Raw genomic sequence first — 20169 nt, 5'->3', positions numbered from 1 at the left:
GAGGGCAATGAGATTTTTTTAAATTTTGTTTTTATTACAGTTGGATGAATTCCCAGAACACTGAGGCATGACTTTAAAACAGCCCACCTCAGCACCTGGCAAGCCCTGTGGCTGCCTCCAGGAATTGGCGAGTCAGACTCCTGTTAACACCCTCCCTCCCCCAAACAACCGGGACCCTTTCTCCAGAGTCGGGTTTGCTGAATGGGAAACCTTCCGATCCTTGAGAGCGCAAATGCAGTCATGAGTTTCGGAATGAGGAAGGGGTCCATCATTTAGCACTGATGAAGAGAGAGTTCTTCACTCAGAGTTGTGAATCTTTGGAGTTGTCTATTCTGGAGGGTTGTGGATCATAGAATCCTACAGTGCAGAAGGAGGCCATTTGGCCCATCGAGGCTGCACCGACCAAAATCCCACCCAGGCTCTATCCCTATAACCCTATGCACTTACCCCAGCTAGTCCCCTTGACACTAAGGGCAATTTAGCATGGCCAATCCACTTAACCTGCACATCTTTGGACTGTGGGAGGAAACCGGAGTACCCTGGGTAAACCCACGCAGACATGGGGAGAATGTGCAAACGCCACACAGACAGTGACCCAAGCTGGGAATTGAATCTGGGTCTCTGGTGCTGTGAGGCAGCAGTGCCAACCACTGTGGATGCTCCATCATTGCGTGATTTCAAGGCTGGGATAGGTTTTTGATCTCCTGATTGAATTGAGGGACATGGGGGAGAGTGGCACAAGATTAGCCATGATCACATTTGAATGGTGAAGACTCCTATGGCTAAATGTTCTATTCCTTCGATTTCTTATGTTATTAGGATTCAACATGGGTTTGGATAGCTAGATTATCAGGGACATGGTTCCAGGGCGACCCAGAGAGCAGCCTATAGTAGATCACCCAGTGATTGTGTCAACAAAGAAAATTACAGCACAGGAACAGGCCTTTCGGCCCTCCAAGCCTGCACCGACCATGCTGCCCGACTGAACTAAAACTCTTTTGCTCTCTCAACATGAAAGTGGTGTCTAATAACTATTGCCATAGCGATAATCATCAACAATTACAATAATTTGTATAGCACCTTAAGCATAGTAAAAGATCCCAAGATGCTTCATTGGAACATTAAATAAAAATTTGAAACCAAGCTACATAGCAACATGTCAGGACAGAGAAGCAATGGATTTGTTAAAGAGGTAGATTTCTTAAGGACTGTCTTAAAGGAGGAAAGAGAGATCAAGAGGCAGCAGTGTTTCAGGAGGAAATTTTAAGATTTAGGGCCTCAACAACTGGAGATATGACCATCAGTGCAATGGTGAAGTGATTAAAATATGAGTTGCACAAGAGGCCAACATCAGTGAAGCATGGATGTCCTGGAGGATTTTGGAGCTGGAGGAGATTACAGGGGTGGGGGGAGGGGTGACGCAAACTATTGAGGGTTTTGAAAACGAGGGGGAGAACCTCAAAATCAAGGCATTGCTTAGCCAGATGCCAATGTTGATCTGCAAGCACAGGCAGCAGAACTTCGGAGGATCTCAAATTTACTGAGAATAGAGCGGGGGGAAGCTGGCCATGAATCTATTGCAATAGTCAGGACTCAAGGTGGGAAGGACATGGATGAGAGTTTCAGCAGCAAATGAGCTGAAGCAAGGGTGGAATCGGGCAATGCTACTGAGGTGGAGATGGGGGGTTTGGGTAATGTTGTGGATATGTAATTGTAAGCTCAACCTGAGGTCAATTACAACTCTAATGTTGTGAACAGTTTAGTTCAGACCCAGGCAGTTGCCAGGAGAGAGGAATGGAGTTAGTAGCTAAGGAATGGCGTTTTGATGCATGCCAGAGATAGTGCCTTCAGTTTTCTCAAGTTAGTTGGAAGAAATTTCTGCTCCTACAGTAAGTACCAGTGGAGGAGTTAAGAGAGGTGGTGCTGAAGTAGAACTGGATGTTGTCTGCATACATGTGACTAGCGGCACATTGAGAAATAGGAAGCGATCAAAGCTGGATCATTGTGGGGGGAACAGCAGAGGTAACAGTGCAGGAGTAGGAAGAGAAACCATTGCAGGTAATTCTCTGGCTTTGATTAGATAGACAAGAAGCAGGCAAGGGTTATCCAACCCAGCCAGATGATGACGCCGAGGTGTTGGAGAAGGATGATGCAGTCATCCATGACAAAGTGAAGAAGGATGAGGAGTCACAATGACACAGGATGTCATTTGTGATTTTGAGAGCTGTTTGGGTGCTGTGGCAGGGTTGGAAACCTGATTGTAGGGATCCAAACCAAGGAGACCTGAGAAAGAATGGACATGGATTTGGGAGCTGACAACATATTCAGGGACCATGGGGAGGAAAGGTGGTAATTTACAAGGATGCTTGTTGTATTTTATTCTGGATATGACTAGATCTAGAATCAGGTAATAAATGGTTTATATCCAGTGCCTGGAGCTCCAGATACCACACTTGTGCCTCATTAAGTGTCCATTGCAAAATGAACATGTTCTGCTCCCTGCTAAGCTTCCTCCTATCTATGAAGCAGTTTTGTGTTGTGATGCTACTTGCTGAATGTTTGGGTACGACCTTGTAAATGACATGTTTCTCAGAACTTGGTGGCACCGCAAATGGTTTTATTTATTTAGCTGCAGTTATTTTGCATGGGCCGGTTTAGATCCTGCTTCCCCCCCACCCCGCTTCTGTGAAAAGATGCCTAGTGTGTAGATGAATATCAGTGTGGGTGTTACAAATAAACGGAGCAGGGGGAACTGCGAATGTTGAGTGTCTTGAAACAAAAACTAAAAATACTGCCAATGTACAACAGGCCAGTCATCGTGGGTGAAGAGGAAGGACAAGTGGGTAGTTGTGGTGCAAGGGTTTACACTAAAAATATGAATCTGCGTGAGCCTGCTGTGCATTTCCAGTACCTTATCTCCCAATTTCACACAACTGTTTCTCAGCTTGTTTGTTTAAGAAGTTGTTACTCGTTTCCTGCTCCAACTGTGCTCCTTTTTTCTTCTCCACGTTCCTCCTTGTAGACGGGGCAGAACCCACAGTTGAGAAGGAGGCAAGAGTTGGAGTGATCTGTTCCCAGGGCTGCTCCTGAATTGACCACTAGGAGGTGTGTGTTTGAACAATTGGGTGCCCGCTGTGTCTTGGCGTGTTGCAATATACTTCTTGCTGCATTTCTTTTGGCATGAGCCCAGTCACAGCTTGAGGGAATTAAGCTTGCAGTTTACCCCTCTCTACCCTACCATGTTGATGCCCAATTTTCCCTGCGTCTCACATTGGCACTCTGACGTTACTGTGCTACCAGCTGAACAATGGCTGCATCGAATGGTTTTATTCCAGCTCTCTGAAGGTTGTCCCTTTTTGTTTTGGTTTGCAAGTGAAATACAGAAACTAGATTTGAAAAATTGCCTTACAGGAATGGTAGTTAGCGGCTGCCGGAGACTGAGGCAGCAGCATTTGAGCTGGTGTTTGAAGCATGCTGTCCAGGAACCTTCCAAAATGACAGTTATGCTCCCTGAAGCCAGGGAGTGGTGTCCCCTGCCTTCTCCTTGTTCTTATTTGAAGCGGACGTGCCGCAAACAGAAGTGGTTTATCGGGAAACTGATGTTTCAGGAAGCAGAAATGACAGGCTGCCATTGTCGCTGAGGCATGACGTGTATTTTCCCCTTGAGGGGCCCATCTCTGGGGGAGGGGCCAAAATGCAAACGAATGACTTTGCAAAAATGTAAACTGTTGAATATGTGTCTTGTTCGTTATGTTGCTGTGTTCCTGTGTGTTGGAAAACAAAAGCAAACTGTTTGCCTAATTGGTTTGGAGAGATTGTGTGATTAATCCTGCAGTGTTTGACTGGTGGATGTACCCATTTCAAGGTGAGAAGACACACTGATAACTAAGGTTCCTAATTGAAAACCCTGTTTCTAAACTGTTGTCTGCGAGCTCAATGGACCTGTTTGATGGTGAATGAAATGGCATGTGGGAGCCACACTCCCTGTGCTTTGCAGGTTAGAATCTGGTCATCAGGTGTGAGGCACTCTTGGTGTTACTGTACGTGGTGCAGGTCTGGCCTATTCCTCACTCCTGCGCTGTGGCAATCACCTGAGCCATTTTCCGCTTCGTCTGCGGGTCAAAAATGTTCCATGTTCGTAGGAGCGCAATGCACAAACCTCTGGATAAGGGGGGAAAATTGGATCCAACATTGCCCTAATCCTGATGGCCGCCTTTGTGTGTGGCTGCATTGAGCTGTGTGTAGATCCTCAGTACACAAACACCAAGTGTCACTATGTGCTGAGGTTCTAGCTGTCCCCAGTCTTGCGAAGGATGGGTCTGGCCACGCTGTCGCTCCAAATAGTTGGACTGTCCCGCACCATCTGACCCTCATGGAAAAATTTATGCAGAAAACACTTTTGACCACAGATCCATCAAGGCAGTTGTCTGCTCACAACGTCCTAAAAGCCTGACGGGAAAGGAGATGATGGATCCTGTTGGATGCTTCCCTGAACAGACTGTCAAAGTCATTTGGCAGATCGCCTCATCACCAGAACTTTCAAACAAGCACCAAGACCTAGTGTAGCTGGTGGTGAGAAAGGCCCTCCCCTTCAGATCCTTCCTACATGCCTGCAGTCTCACCCCATCTGCACGTTGCCCTCGAGGTGGTTGTTGTGGGGAAGAGATTTTCCATCTCTTTGTGGAATGTGCCTTTGTAAAGAAGGTCTGGGGAGAGAGATGAGGTGGTTTTTGTTGAGCTTCATCCCGAGCAGCTCTGTGGGCTGTTTCCAATGGCACACACCGGGACAACCATCAGCTGCAACTGGAGAATCATCATGTCTGAAAGGTGCTCTTTGGTCTGTCCGAAACCTATTGGTTGTCCTTGACCAAGTGTTGCAGACTGGCACGTTCCAAAGCCCAGGACTACTTGCTGAGGGATATACTAAAGCTTGGGGCAGGCATCGCAGAGGTGCAGTGGGGAAGGTCGCTGTCTAAGACCTTACATCCATAGTGAGCCTGGGGGAGCAGAGCCCTCTCTGGCCCAATGGCTCACTGAATGCATACAGTGAATACCACATGTATATCAGTTCTATTGAAGTACCTCGGAGGGAAACATGTTCTCTGTAGACAACTTTTAAAGACTGTTTTTTAAGGACCATTTTGAAATGTCTGTAAAGTTTCTTTGACTGTATTGAAGCACGTAAAGAACCTGAATATCATCGCCTTTTTGTGTGACGGCCATTTTGGAATGTTTTTAAAGTTCTTCCAAAAACCCTGTGAATAAAGTATATTTTTGCAAAAACAGATGGTGAATGAAATGGGGCAGAAAGGATTCTGATTTGTTCCATGGTATCGGGTTAGTGAGAGGATTCACTTTCTCCTCTTGCACTAACAACTTGCAGCTGCTTTCGTGCAATAAGATGTGCACAGAGTTCCTCTATGCTGCTAGATACCATTGTTTGGCATCATGGGTGGCACGGTAGCACAGTGGTTAGCACTGCTGCTTCACAGCTCCAGGGACCTGGGTTCGATTCCCAGCTTGGGTCGCTGTCTGTGTGGAGTTTGCACATTCTCCTCGTGTCTGCGTGGGTTTCCTCCGGGTGCTCTGGTTTCCTCCCACAGTAAGAAGTTTAACAACACCAGGTTAAAGTCCAACAGGTTTATTTGGTAGCAAAAGCCACACAAGCTTTCGAAGCTCTAAGCCCCTTCTTCAGGTGAGTCATTCCTCCCACAGTCCAAAGATGTGCGGGTTAGGTTGATTGGCCATGCTAAAATTGCCCCTTAGTGTCCTGAAATGTGCAGGTTAGAGGGATTAGTGGATAAATATGTGGGAATATGGGGGTAGGGCCTGGGTGGGATTGTGGTTGGTGCAGACTCGATGGGCCAAATGGCCTCTTTCTGCATTGTAGGGTTTCTATTATTCTAGAGTTTCTATGTCATCAGACTCTGCTGATCCATTCTATTGGACGAGGGTTATATTCGCATCAAATAGAGGTAGGTTTTAATATAATTTTAAAGCATAGCTTGTAATGAACTATTTAAATTCCGGTCGAGGAAATACCCCAGGGATAGTTAGTTGCTCTTTCCGAGGGTAGAAAAGTCAAGTACTCGGGGGCATAGGTTTAAAGTGCATGGGGAAAAGTTTACAGGAGATGTGTGAGGTTAGTTTTTTACAAAGAGGATGATGAATGTCTGGAACATGCTGCCTGGGAAGGTGGTGGGAGCAGGTACAATAGCGGCTTTTAAAGGGCAACTAGATAAGTACATGAATAGAAGGATATGGACTCTCTAAGTGCATATGGTTTTAGTTTAGGCAGGCATTATGATCAGTGCAGGCTTGGAGGGTCAAAGGGCCTGTTCCCGTGCTGTACTTTGTTTTGTTCTTTGAGTTTAAAAAAATAAAAAGATCACATAGGGTGATATTGGGGCAGCTCGCCAAAAGAGGTCATAGAGTCATAGAGGTTTACAGCATGGAAACAGGCCCTTCGGCCCAACTTGTCCATGCTGCCCTTTTTTTTAAACCCCTAAGCTAGTCCCAATTGCCTGTATTTGTCCCATATCTCTTTATACCCATCTTACCCATGTAACTGTCTAAACGCTTTTTAAAAGACAATATTGTACCTGCCTCTACTACTACCTCTGGCAATTTGTTCCAGAGACTCACCACCCTCTGTGTGAAAAAATTGCCCCTCTGGACACTTTTGTATCTCTCCCCTCTCACCTTAAACCTATGCCCTCTAGTTTTAGACTCCCCTACCTTTGGGAAAAGATATTGACTATCGAGCTGATCTATGCCCTCATTATTTTATAGACCTCTGTAAGATCACTCCTCAGCCTTATATGCTCCAGACAAAAAAGGCCCAGTCTATCCAGCCTCTCCTTGTAACTCAAACCATCAAGTAGCATCCTAGTAAATCTTTTCTGCACTCTTTCCAGTTTAATAATATCTTTTCTATAATAGGGTGACCAGAACTGCACACAGATGGGATTTAAGCAATGCCTTAATGGAGGAAAAAGGCAGAGAGGTTTAGTGTGGGAATTTGAGTCTGGGGTCTAGTCATCTGAAGGTGCAACCACCAATGGTGGGGCAGAAGGTGTTGTGGGAGGAGGGTTTGGGGGGGGGGGGCAGTTGGGCAAAGGGCCATACCTGGAGGAATGTATTGTTCTCGGAGAAATGCAGGGCTGGAAAAGATTACAGATAGACTTCAGTGTGTAAATACTAGCTGAAAACAGTATTGGTTTGACTGAGTCCTCTGTTTTCCCTTCAAGAGTGAATGGACTGTTGACAGTCATTGCGTCATCTCCCGTATGAGAGTGACCACTTTGTCAAGGTGTTGAAGGCTGATGTTAGCTTGGACATATGCCCATGTATGAGTCGCTGTTTAAGAAGGCAGAGCGAAGGGTGGGGGGGGGGGGGGGTGTTTTTTGTAAAGTGCGTTGATTGATATACAACACTTTTTAGACCCAAGTAAATTGCCCAACACTTTTTGGAGAGGAAACAAATTTTAGGGAAAGTTCTGTGACTAATGTTCAGTTGTGCTGTATTTCCAGCGAAAATCCTTTTTTTTTTTTTTTGCCTCTTTCCTGTGGATCTTTCCATTATTGAGGAAACAATGCAGGAACATAGATTTTTCCACAGCATTGGAAAAGGGGAAATATTTAAACGATGCGGCAATTTGCTTGTGTTTGTTTTTTAGAGAGAGGAATGTGAATGTTTTGCTGGGAGAACAGTCGACCCTGTTCAGAGAGTTCAAATAATATAAAGGAATCCCACTCGTGAGTGAACAAGCGTGTGCTGACACGAACCATGTAGAGTTGACATTCTTGCAGTGTAACTGCAGCTAAAGAACATTACAAAGGCCCAGGCTGCTCCCAGCCACCCACTCCCCTTCCCATGTGTGTCAGCTGAAGGAGTTCATATATGTCGCTGTTGCTAACTGGTCACTGCCACAGCCTTAACAACCATTGTGTGAAGACATATATGGCCAATATGTGGCCTTGCCCCCACATGACTGTGCCATGCTCTGGCACAGGTCCAATTGGAACTGGAGGAAGGAAGCCATGCCATCGTGATCGGCCTGTACTGACAAACAGCCAACCAAAACAAAAACAAGTTCTCCCTCCTTCACCTATATCTCACTGAGGAAAGACTACTTTTAAATGGACTTTTGAGTCTTATAAGAGCTTTCTAAACCGGCTTGAACCAGCTCCTAGAACAGCAACAGAGCTCAGAAAGCGGCCCTTTGGCCCATCATGTCTGCGCCAGCCATCAAGCACTTATCTATTCTAATCCGCTTTTTCAGTACTTGGTCCAATGCCTTGCATCTCAAGATGTTTCAAGTGCTCACCTAAATGCTTCTTAAATGTTGCGAGGGTTCCCGCCTCTACTGCTGTTTTGGGCAGTGAGTTCCAGATTCCCACCACTCTTTGGGTGAAAAAGTCAAATCCCCGCCAAATCTCTTGCTCATTACCATAAATCTATGCTGTCTGGTTATTAACCCCTCTGCTAAGGGAAAATGTTTCTTCCCACCTACTCGATCTATGTTCTTCATCATTTTGAACACCTCAATCAGGTCCCCCCTCAGCCTCCTCTGCTCTAAGGAAAACAATGCCACTCCAATGAGGAAAATAAAGCAGCGACGCCTGGCACAATTAGGTTTTCTTGTGCTCAACATTGAAAAAGACTTTGCTCTCAAACATGGTTACATCTTAAGCTTTTACCAGGTTACCAGCAGAGTGTGCCTACAGTTACTCTTTCCACGTCCCAACATTGACTTTGTGCTGAGGCATGGTCTCCCTGGTTCTCCCAAGTTACCTTAGCTGAGTCACCGTTGTTGATTCATGAGCCTCAGCAGACCGTTTAACACAGCCGAATCCAGTTCTCATCCTCATTCACATACGAGCCCACCCAGTATGGAGGGGGGCGGGGACATGGTGTCACAGTGGTTAGCACTGCTGCCTCGCAGTGCCAGGGACCCTGGGTTTAGTTCTGGCTTTGGATGACTGTCTGTGTGGCATTTGCATGTTCTCCCCGTGTCTTCATGGATTTCCTCTGGGTGCTCTGGTTTCTTCCCACAGTCCAAAGATGCAGGTTACATGGATTGGCCATGATCAATTGCCCCCATGATGTCCAAAGGTGTGTGGGTTAGGTAGATGGGGTGGGCCTGGGTGGGATGCTCTTTTGGAGAGTTGGTGCAGACTCAGTGGGCCAAAGGCCGTCTCCTGCACTGTGGGGATTCTATGATTGCACGAGTGTGATTGGAAGAGACTGGCCATGCCATTGTCTCACCCAAAATGAAGGGTGTTTTTTTTTTTGCAAAAATATATTTTATTTGTAAAATATCTGAAAGAACATTCCAAATATTTCGAAGTGGCCATCACACACAGTGCAAAGATATTCAGGTTTTCTACACACATGTTGCACCCTGAGGTACCTCAAGGCAATCAAAAGAAATGTTACAGACATTTCAAAATAGTCGTTACAAAGGGTGCAATGATATTTTGTCCACACAGGTCAAGTTGCACTCTGAGGTAATTATTATGTATGTAGTGTTCACTGTATACATTCAGTGCGAGTCACACAGCCCGAGGGGGGTTCTCTGCAATTCCACTCCTCACAGTTCACTATGGCTGAAAGGTCTTTGACAGCAACCTTTCCCCATTGTACCTCTGTGGTGCCTGCCCCAAGCCTTAGTGCATCCCTCAGTATGTAGCCCAGGGTTTTGGAATGTGCCAGTCTGCAACAGAATGAAGAGGTATTGGTCCCATTGTCAGACTCCAATCACTGCCCTGCATTCGGCCAGCTAACTTAGCACAGACCAGGGATGGAATGCCATTGTGCCTTGGTCTGTATATCTTCATTACTTGACCTATAAGCACAGCTACATACAAGGGTATCAGGAGAAGCCCTACCGATTCAATGTGGTAGAAAGAACTATGTGAACTAATTCCACAAACATGCTCAATTTAAATATAGCTCAACTGACGGACATGCTGGCGGTTCAGCCATATTTCTGTGCTGGTTGTTCTGGGCCTGTCCTGAGGCCTCTTTTCCCCTCATCCCCACCCACCCCAGTTTCAAAATAATGTTGACTGCCACTCTTTCTACCTGAATAATGTAATAACAACCTTGTAATAATTTGAATTGCAAACCATTGTGTGGGTATAAAAGGCTTTTCCAGGACTCTGGTTATTATGTGGGTAAGTATAATCCATGGTATTGTCAGTTTCTGAAGAAAAGATGCTTTGAGTGCCTTTTTGCTATTAAAAAAATTAAGATATTTGCATATATTTTCAGATTGACAACTTTACATGGTACCTATAGAAATGATCTTGGGATGCTTTACAGTCAACAAAATACTTTTTGAACCGCAGTCACTGTTGTTAATGAAATGCAGTAAGAAGTCTAACAACACCAGGCTAAAGTCCAACAGGTTTATTTGGTCGCAAAAGCCACTAGCTTTCGGAACGCTGTTCCTTCGTCAGGTACAGCGAAGGAACAGCGTTCCGAAAGCTAGTGGCTTTTGCGACCAAATAAACCTGTTGGACTTTAACTTGGTGTTGTTAGACGACTTACTGTGTTTACCCCAGTCCAACGCCGGCATCTCCACATCCTTAATGAAATGCAGCAGATGTGTGCGTGTACACAGCAAGATCCCCCAATCAGCAATGTGTTAATGATGAGTTTATTTGGGCCGCGTTTTTGCTTCCTGGTTGGAAAAATTCTTGACTCTGCAAACCCGACTTGAGAGAGTGTCACAAACCTTTTGGATTTTCGATCTGGCTGGAGAGGTGAAGGTGGTGGGGTAGGGTGCAAGGGGACAGGCATGAGTGCTAGCTGCAGTTGGGCCCACTACTCCCAGAAAAGATTCAGTAGCAGCCGTAGGGGTTGCCTGTGGGTTGTTTAAAAGGCTGCCTCATTGCTCTGGGACTTGGTCTCAATTACAGTAAAACAAAAAACTGACACCATCTCTCACCACCCCCGCACCTACACACACCCCATTCCCCATCCATGCTACCTCATGTTCCCCACATGGCCCCTCATACTCTTCATACTAATCTTTGCCCCTCTCCATTGGTCCTTTTTATAGTCCCTATTTCAACTTAGTGACAACTCATGCCAACTCAAGCCCCACACCCTTTTTACCCTTGCACCCTCCATGCTAACACATCAGGATCCACAATGGACAGACCATGAGCAGCATCATAAGGTGCAATTAAAATAAACCTCTAAGTATCAATTATAATCTTCACTATATTTAATACAAAACTCTCTGATGAAGGTCCACTTGATACATTTAAATTCCTTCATGTGCTTAATCCCTTATTTTAAAAAATCATGTATTGATAGCCCCACATCAAAGAAAGCAAATCACTTCATAACCACTTGGAGCTGTCAGTCAAACTATGAATTTACAGGCTTCCCACTGTGATAATGATGGATTGTGGAAACAGCCAAGCAGAAAATAATACTCTACTGATAACAGTGGGCCGATGTCACCAAACACCCAGTGAAATTGCTAGTACTGTTCTTTTTCCCCCACTGCAGGCTGGATGTTGTTTTATTACTTAAATAACAAGAGATTTAAATGACTTGGCAGCTTGCACTCTTGAATGTGCTGCTGCCTTCATGAGCTGTGCGAATGTATGGAATACATCCCACTCTGTTCCCATCCCCCGACAACAACGGTGGGTGCTGGATTCGAGGGTTGGACATCCAGGTTCCAAGCTCAGACACTTTTTTGGCTAAGGCAAATTTCCAAAAAAAAAACAGGCCTGTGTTTTACTGATGTCACTTCTGGGATAAATATTGGACAATAATATGGAGACCTCTATTGCTGTGATGCCATGGAATCTGTTTCGTCCAGCAGAGAGGGCAGATTGGGTCTCAGTCACACATTTGATCCAAAAGGTGTCATCATAGAATCCCTACTGTGCAGAAGGAGGCCATTCAGCCCATCAAGCCTGCACTGACTCTCTGACAACAATCCCACCCAGGCCCTAGCCCCTTAACCCCATATATTTACCCCACTAATCTCCCTAACCCACACATCGTAAGACACTATGGGGCAATTTAGCATGGCAATCCACCTAACCTGCACATCTTTGGACTGTGGGAGGAAACCAGAGCACCTGGAGGAAACCCACGCAAACACAGGAAGAATGTGCAAACTCCACATTGACAGTCACCCAAGACCGGAATTGAACCCAGGTCCCTGGCATTGAGGGGCAGCAGTGCTAACTACTGTACCACCCTTCATCATCACCAATGCTGCTCTCCATCAGTACTGATGGAGTGTCGGTTTCAATTAGGTGTTCAGGTCCCTAAAGTGAAACTTGACCCCACAGCCTTCAGATTTGGAGACGAGGGCTACTACTGAGCCATGACAGATTGCAGATGTGAATATATTTGCCAACAATTCAAATTGCAATAGTGCATCATTGCCTTGCTTCAACTATCATCTGGCTTCTGAGCGACAGCATTGTGATGAAAATTCTGGTTTTGACTACTGCCAGACATGAAGACAGTGCTGGTTTAAATGAACAGTCTGTTGTGTAGCTGAAATTAATTTGCTCTCACTGTTCATTTGACAGCTGAGTATTGCTGTTGGAAGTTGTAGGTAGCAAGCTTGCTTAATATGTTGGACAGCAGGGGGAAAGCAATCACTAAAACTTTGTACATCTAAACTGTGACAAGAAAGCTTTGTATTATTGTAATAACATCATTTCCTGGAGGGGCGTAATAATCTCTTCCTATTTTCACTGCACATTACATTAAATCTATAGCTCAGTCATGGGGACTTTGGCCCAACCAGTCTCCTCTCTCCCTACCACATCTCATCTGATCAGAATGTCAAAGTTCTACTTGGGTGCAACACAACCCTTGACGATAAGTCCTTCACACTGTGTGCACTCCTTGCCCGTTCTGACCAAGGGTGGATAACTATTATTTTCTCCTTGGCAGCAGCTGATGGGGGCCATGGAGTAATTTTAAGTATTTACATTTGATTTGATTTATTGTTGTCACATGTATTAACATACAGTGAAAAGTATTGTTTCTTGCACGCTATACAGACAAAGCATACCATTCATAGAGAACGAAACAAGAGAATGCAGAATGTAGTGTCACAGTCATAGCTAGGGTGTAGAGAAAGATCAACTTAATGCAAGATAAGTCCATTCAAAAGTCTGACAGCAGCAGGGAAGAAGCGGTTCTTGAGTCGGTTGGTACGTGACCTCAGACTTCTGTACCTTATTCCCGACGGGAGAAGGTGGAAGCGAGAATGTCCGGGGTGCGTGGGGTCCTTAATTATGCTGGCTGCTTCGCCGAGGCAGTGGGAAGTGTAGACGGGGTCAATGGATGGGAGGCTGGTTTGCGTGATGGATTGGGCTGCATTCACACAAACCAGCCTCCCATCCATTGACCCCGTCTACACTTCCCACTCCTTGTGGCCTTGGGCAGAGCAGGAGCCATACCAGCTGTGATACAACCAGAAAGAATGCTTTCTATGGTGCATCTGTAAAAGTTGGTGAGAGTCTTCGCTGACTTGCCAAACTTCCTTAGTCTTCTGAGAAAGTAGAGGCGTTGGTGGGCTTTCTTAACTATAGTGTTGGCATGGAGGGACCAGGACAGATTGTTGGTGATCTGGACACCTAAAAACCTGAAGCTCTCGACCCTTTCTACTTTGTCCCCGTTGATGTAGAAAGGGGCATGTTCTCCTCTATGCTTCCTGAAGTCGATGACTTATCTCCTTCGCTTTGTTGACATTGTTTGTTCACAGTATTTGTTTGGCTTTATTCCCGTTTGGCTTTAATGGCTTTAAGCACAGCGGGGCAGAATTTCTGTTGCACATGTGTGCGTGCCATTATTGTCCCCCTATCCTGATGCACTTTTCCATTTGGGCCAAACTGTTGAAGCCAGGTATGATCATCATCTGTAAGTTAAGAAACTTTCAATTTCATCCGGGATGAAATAGGATAAAAGCAATCTGGGGATTTCTTTGGTGGGAAAAATGCATCCTCCAACTGAGAAAGGGATAAACCAGGAAACTACAGGTCGGTCAGTCTAAACTCAGTAGTGGGGAGACTATTGGAAGCATTCTGAGAAACAGAATTAACCTGCATTTGGAGAGACAGGGATTAATCAAGAACAGCCTGTATGGTTTTGTTAAGGGAAAGTCATATCTGACCAACTTGATTGAATTTTTCCAAGAGGTGACCAGGTGCATTGATGAGGGCAATGCATTTGACATATTCTTGTTGGATTTCAGCAAGGCTTTTACAAGATCCCACATGGGAGACTGATAGAGAAGGTAAGAGCCCATTGGATCCAAGGAAATTTGGCAAATTGGGTCTAGAATAGACTGAGAGGCAAGAAACAGAGGATGATAGTCGATGGGTGTTTTTCGGACTGGAAGACTGTATCCAGTGGGGTTCCACAGGGATCAGTGTTGGGCCCTTGCTGTTTTTGGTTTAAATAAATGATTTAGTCTTGAATGTAGGGGGGTTGATCAGTAACTGTGGATTATACGAAAATTGGTAGGGCGGTAAATAGTAAGGAGGATAGCCTTTGATTACAGCAGGACATAAATGGGCTGATCAATGGCAAATGGAATTTAATCTGGATAAGTGTGAGGTGATGCCCTTGGGTGGGACAAACAAGACAAGGGGGTGCATAATGAACAGCAGGGCCCTGGGAAGCATCGAGAATCAGATGGACCTTGGTGTGCAGATATACTGGTCCTTTAAGGTAGCAGGATAGGTGGATAAAATGGTTAAGAAATGGATTATTAGCTGGGGTATAGAGTTTAAGAGCAGGGAGTTATGCTGAAACAATATAAAACATTGATTAGGCCACAACTGGAGTATTGTGTGCAGTTCTGGAATCCAAATTATAGGAGGGATGTAATAGTATTGGAAAGGGCACAGACGAGATTTACCAAGATGTTGCCTGGGCTGCAGAGTTTTAGTTATGGAGGGAGATTGGATAGACTAAGGGTTGCTTTCTTTGGAGCAGAGGAGACTGGGATGGGGGGGGTGGGGGGGGGACATGATTGAGACAAATAAGATTATGAGGGACACAGATAAAGTAGACAGGAAGAAACTTTTCCCCTTGATGGAGGAATCAATGACCATGGGGCATAGATTTAAGATAAGGAGTCGGAGGTTTAGAGAGGATGCGAGGAAATACTTTTTCACCCAGAGGGTGGTGGGAGTTTGGAACTCTCTGCCTGAAAAGGTGGATGAGTCAGCAACCCTCATAACATTTAAGTATGTAGATATGCACTTGTGATGCCAAGGCATACAAGGCTATGGGCCAAGTGCTGGAAAATGGCAATTGGCAAAGACCGGTTTGTCTTTGACCGGTGCAAAGTCGATGGACTGAAGGGCGTTTGCCTGTACTATATACCTCCATGACTCTGACTACTAACTACTTGTCTAAATTTCCCACCTAATTTAGTGGACAAAGTGGATGTATGGCCTTTTATGGGATACGGTGTCTGTTCAACTGCTCCAACACCTCTGAAGATAGACAACATCACCCTAATTCAATAGCGTAATGAAGGTTTCCTGTTCAATACCTCAGCCCTTTTTAAGGTTGTGGGAAACAAACTGGATATATTTTAAGCTTGCTGCAATAGCAGTTGCAGCTGATCTAGGTACTTGAGAGGACCTAGGCTCTGTAGTGTCTTGGAGCAATCTGACCAATACCAGTCTTATACTAAATAAAAACAGAAAATGCTGGACGAACCCAGCAGGTCTGAAGCATCTGTGGAGAGAGAAACCGAGTTAACATTTTGAGTGTGTGTGACTCTTCAATTTTATATTGTTGGTTGAACTGTTTTATTTTGTTGGCTAGAACCAAGATTGGCTCTAAGATTCTGTCACCGGGAGGTGAACTTGCGTGAATGAATCTTTATAAGGAACCTGTTCATAAACTCTGGACCCCCAGAATCCAACTAAAGCTGCTATTGTATTGGCACGTTTACACATTTGATTCCTGATCTCATTTCCAGTGGCAACCCAAATCCAAATTTGCATCTAATCTTGAGCATCCAAGTTCAAATCCCACTGTGGCAGTACAAGAATTTACATAAAGAAAAAAATAATACTGGTAAAAGTGAAAATGAGCTGGTAAGGAGATCCCAACGAATTTGCTAATGTCCTGCAGGGAATCTTGTCCTTACCCAGTTTGGCCTATTTGTGATACCAGTGCGGCACCAAAATGGTTGACTGACAATGAAGTGGCCTACCAAGCTAGTTGTGCTGGGGATGATAATAAATATGGGCGATGCCAATGTTGCCTCAACCTAAAAATTAATGATTTAAAAAGCCGCTCATAAAGGATTCTGTGTTGGTCACCGCTCTCTGTTTGATTGACAGTTGTGGAAGTGAGGGTGAGTCATTATAAAGAACAAAGAAAAGTACAGCCCAGGAGCAGACCCTTCGGTCCTCCAAGCCTGTGCTGATCATGATGCCTGCCTAAACTAAAACCGTATGCATTTATGGAGTCTGTATCCTTCCATCCCCGTCCTATTCATCTAATTGGCCCTTAAATGCCGCTATTGTACCTGCTCCCACCATCTCCCCAGGCAGTGCGTTCCAGACATTCACCAGCCTCTGTGTAAAACAACTTGCCTTGCACATCTCCTCTAAACTTTTCCCCACGCACCTTAAATCTATGTCCCCTAGTACTTGACTTTTCTATCCTAGGAAAGAGCATCTGACTAACCACTCTGCCCATGCCACTCATAATCTTGTTGAGGGATTACAATCCCTAGTGCCTGCCGGTAAGATGAGGTGATTCAACTTTTCCAGCAGACAGTGCCGGAAGTGCACAAACAACAGGATTGAGTGAGATGCCAATGGGAATGAGTTGTGACACCACACAATCGATAGTTTTTCCCCAAACTGGACTCCCCATTGGCAGCAAGAAGACCATTGGGTGTGCTGCCGAGGACCCTGCGCAGCCTCTGACCTTTAGGAGAAGGTTGGGACACTGTTGCGAGGAGGCGGTGTGAAATCACAGTCTAACCACTGGAAATGGGGGCATCTGAAGTTAAGTCAATATTTTCGGTTGGGAATTCCTCTGTAAATTGGACAGCGAGACGGAAGCTATTCTATCCACTAAGTTGGCGTGGACTCTAAATACCAATTCAGTTCATCCCATTCCCCGTTCATTTTCCATAATCCCTACAACTGTTTCTCCTTTAAACAATTACCCAAATCCTTTTGAAGGTGATTACTGAATCCCTATTGGCCACTGTCAGGCTTGTATTTCAAATTCTAACCAACTGTGGCATAAAACGAAAATTCCTCTTGTCTCTTTTGGTTCTTCTGCCAATCAACTTAAACCTCCACCCAGCGTCCATTGGCTTTTCAACCATTGGAAACAATTTATATTTATTTACTCTGTATAAACCCTTCATGATTTTAAACCTTTGTCAAATTTCTTCTTAGTCTTAAATAAAAGTTCTGAAGTGGTCATGTTTTGAATCAACGCTAATTCTGTTTCTCTCTCCCCGTAGGTGCTGACAGACCTGTTGAGTATTTCCAGCACTTTCTGTTTCGATTTCCCTTCTTGGCTTTCTGTCTTCTGAGGAGACAGCCACAGCTCCTCCAGTCTATCCAAGTATCTGTAATCCCTCGTTCCAGTGACCATCTCGTAAATCTCTTTCGTACCCACTTCAAAAGCTTCACATTCTCCCTGAAATGTGGTGTGCAGAACTCAACACAGCTAGGGCCAAACTAGAGGTTTATATAGACTTGGCATAACTTTCTGACATTTGGGCTGAATTTTAACTTGCCAGGATCCTGGAGGAGTGAGGGGAGGGGAAGGAGTGGGGGGGGGGGGGGGGAGTCGGTGCTCACGAGGGATTAAAATATGGAAAATGCTGGTCTGTCGGAAACCCGAGGTTGTCCCACTCACTCCTGTCTTTAACCGTTACGCATTTGGACATGTGAGGAAAACTCCTGTGGGGATGGCAAGTCTGAAACTTAAGTATGTAAAAGGATAATTGTCTGAGGATTTGACCCATCAGTCTTTGACAGCCAGCACATTGTCTTCCCAAGCTGTGAGGAACTTGGAATCAAAAAGGTGAGAGTGCACAGTAGAAATTAATGGTTTTATGAAAGTGACAGGCTGGGTAGCCTTTTAAGTATTGAAACAGGACAGCTGCTTCCTTGCTGAAGTGCAAGTCTTTTGCTCACAGGATTTGTTCCATGTGTCTGCTTTCACAGCATTATAGGTGATTTCTCGCCTTTTGGAAGCTGTTTTTGCTATCTTGGACTTCATTGATTTAGATCTGCACCTTTCTGTTTCACCACCTTCATTGTGGCATGGGAGCAGTTTATCCTCCATGTGACAGGAGAATGAACATGTTTAACAGTACTCTCTCTTGTTAGTTGTGCAAATATCATTCATAAAGAACAAGAAAGCCAATCATTGTTTTAAAACCATACGTCTGCAGGTATTTTTAATCCACTCTGACTGAAGCATTTATAAATAGCTCCAGTTTACTTTTGAGAGGCGTGCGTGCATGTCAGCGTGTCAGCACCGGGTCATCAAGCACCTATCTATTCTAATCCCATTTTCCAGCATTTGGTCCATAGTCTTGCATGCTAAATGCTCATCTAAATGCTTCTTAAATGTTGAGGGATCCTGCCTCCACCACCTGTTCAGGTATTGAGTTCCAAATTCCAACCACCCTCTGGGTGAAAAGGTTTTTCCTCAAATCCCCTCTAGATCTCCTCCTCACCGTAAATCTATGCACCTGGTTATTGACTCCTCTTCTCAGGGGAAAAGATTCTTCCCAGCTATCCTATTAACGTCCCTCATAATTTTGTATACCTTGATGTGGTCCCCCCTCAGCTTTCTCTGCTCTAAGGAGAACAACCCTAGCCTACGCAGCCTCTTTTAATTGCTGAAACCCTCCAGCCCAGGCAACTTTCTGGTGAATCTCCTTTGCGCTCTTTCTAGTGCAATCACATCCTGTCTATAGTGTGGTGACCAGAACTGCACACTGGCCCAATGAGCATTTTATACAGCTCCATTATAACCTCCCTGCTATATTCTGTGCCTCAGCTAATAAAGACAAGTATCACATATGCTTTCTTAACCACCTTATCTCCCTGTCTTGCTGCCTGTATGGATCTTTGGCCAGCATAATCTTGGTGGACCGAATGGCTTCCTTCTGTGCTGTTCTATGATTCCACAGCATTTCTGGATTGGGAGACAACGCAGCTCAATAAACACTAGAGTAAGGGGTGAATAAGTCTAAGTTCTGTTCACCCATGACTGTAATGAGCAGTAAGAAGTCTGACAACACCAGGTTAAAGTCCAACAGCTTTATTTGGTAGCAAACGCCACTAGCTTTCGAAGTGTGCTGCTCCTTCCACAACATGTAATGAGCAGTACAGTGACCACAGCAGCCTCTTCCTGTAGTGAGCAGCATTGACTTTCTGTTTATACAGCTTCAGGGTTTCATTTCATAACTCAAAAGCATCTTTTTAACTACTGTTCAAACACCAGCCCAGTGCTCCTTGTGTAGTTGAGATGGGCTGTCCTGTAAAAACATGTTACATTTTGACATGTCTGCAAATTCTGAGGCAATGGGAGCTTGACTTTTTGATGAAATTTGTAACTGCAAGCAGGTTAGGGAGCAGTGGATGATTCTTATAGGCCTTTCCTTAAGTGATGGTGAATTCACCTCACAGTTGGCCTGAGTTGGTTTGATTTATGCCTGGTCATCAAGATGGCTGACCTATCTAAACCGAGTTAAAGATCTACTGGCTGAATTTTTAAATGTGCAAACAAGTTGAGGTACTTTTTCTGATCACTGATCTACAAGTCACTTAATAATCGCTTAATGTGGCCCATGTAAGGAAACGAGACGTGTATACATGTGTGCCTGTCAGACTGTGAATGACTGAATGTGTAGGAGTGTCGCTGAGTGAGAATGGGGATCCAACTGCTTGGGGAGTGCTATCGATATGGGTGTGTCTAAGAGTGTGGGTGTGTGTGAGCGAGAGAGTGCCTAAATTTGGGTGTGTGCAAATGTGCACGGAGACTGATGAACATTTGAGTGAGGCCTACAGTGTCAGTTGTAAACCAACAAAAGCTGGCTTACTTCATGGTTTACTCGAATAAACCGAGGGAGGCTTGGGGACTTTCCATCTGTTTGATGAC

The 20169-nt window shown here is 44.9% G+C and overlaps 1 protein-coding gene across 4 annotated transcripts in view; it reads left to right on the top strand.

Moving 5' to 3' along the window:
- Positions 1–20169, top strand: part of elf1 (E74-like ETS transcription factor 1) — a 277826-nt gene that overhangs the window by 31892 nt on the left and 225765 nt on the right. Inside the window, exon 1 of one of the 4 annotated variants that reach the window (XM_078211694.1) lies at positions 3728–3865. The exons of 2 other annotated variants lie outside the window; for them this stretch is intronic. The gene's annotated coding sequence lies outside the window, so the exon portion shown is untranslated. Of the gene's footprint in view, positions 1–3727; positions 3866–20169 lie in introns of those variants that run through there. One more of the 4 variants, XM_078211691.1, reaches the window with a different exon arrangement.

This window comes from Mustelus asterias, chromosome 4 (genome assembly GCF_964213995.1).
Source record: "Mustelus asterias chromosome 4, sMusAst1.hap1.1, whole genome shotgun sequence".
In the NCBI taxonomy this organism is placed as follows: domain Eukaryota; kingdom Metazoa; phylum Chordata; class Chondrichthyes; order Carcharhiniformes; family Triakidae; genus Mustelus; species Mustelus asterias.
Note: the sequence above shows the minus strand (reverse complement) of the source record. Positions and strands in the feature narration are given on the sequence as shown.